Raw genomic sequence first — 583 nt, 5'->3', positions numbered from 1 at the left:
TTTTTAAGGTCGTGGCCGTTCTTGCGACAACGGAGTTTCAATTAGGTTAAGGAGGACGACTTTTTCTGGTCAATCTCCAGCGTAAGCCGTTGTAGTGTCGAACCGATAGGATTTCTTTTCTCTTGCAATGGAAAATCAGCAACGTAACGGAACTCAAACCGGATTCAATCAATGTCATTAAAGTTTTCCTTAACTTCATCTCCCCCACTCCTTCCATGATTCTTCAGCTCCCACCTAGCTTCCAGTCGGTGAAACTACATATATAAATAGCTGAGTCTTGATTCCGTAAACCTCATCATTTTATTCTTCACATCATATAAACTCTAAAAACTTTTGTAGAGCACAATGGAAAAGTCCTCTCGCCTGTGAGCTCTTGCAGGAAACCCGAGACTTCACGGCGGAAGATAATCGTCGAAAAGGAGTGTGGCACAGTAGGAGGAAGAAAGCGGCGGCGATGGAGGAGAGAAAGAGGATGAAAGTGGTTAAGAATAAAGAGAAAGCCATTGATGATAGTGAGGAAAGGTATTAATGGTGGGTTGGACGGAGGTTTCTGCATAAAGTAGGCCTTTCTGACCATCTCTCT

The 583-nt window shown here is 43.4% G+C and overlaps 1 long non-coding RNA gene across 1 annotated transcript; it reads left to right on the top strand.

Annotated features, from left to right (window-relative positions):
* The first annotated feature begins 23 nt into the window (after nt 1-23).
* On the top strand, nt 24-493 carry LOC106322199. The gene is made up of 2 exons (XR_001266283.1): nt 24-244; nt 340-493. It is a non-coding gene; the product is annotated as an uncharacterized LOC106322199 (long non-coding RNA).
* Nucleotides 494-583: the final 90 nt, after the last annotated feature.

The sequence above is a fragment of the Brassica oleracea genome, unplaced genomic scaffold (genome assembly GCF_000695525.1).
Source record: "Brassica oleracea var. oleracea cultivar TO1000 unplaced genomic scaffold, BOL UnpScaffold09650, whole genome shotgun sequence".
Taxonomy (NCBI): Eukaryota; Viridiplantae; Streptophyta; class Magnoliopsida; order Brassicales; family Brassicaceae; genus Brassica; species Brassica oleracea.
Note: the sequence above shows the minus strand (reverse complement) of the source record. Positions and strands in the feature narration are given on the sequence as shown.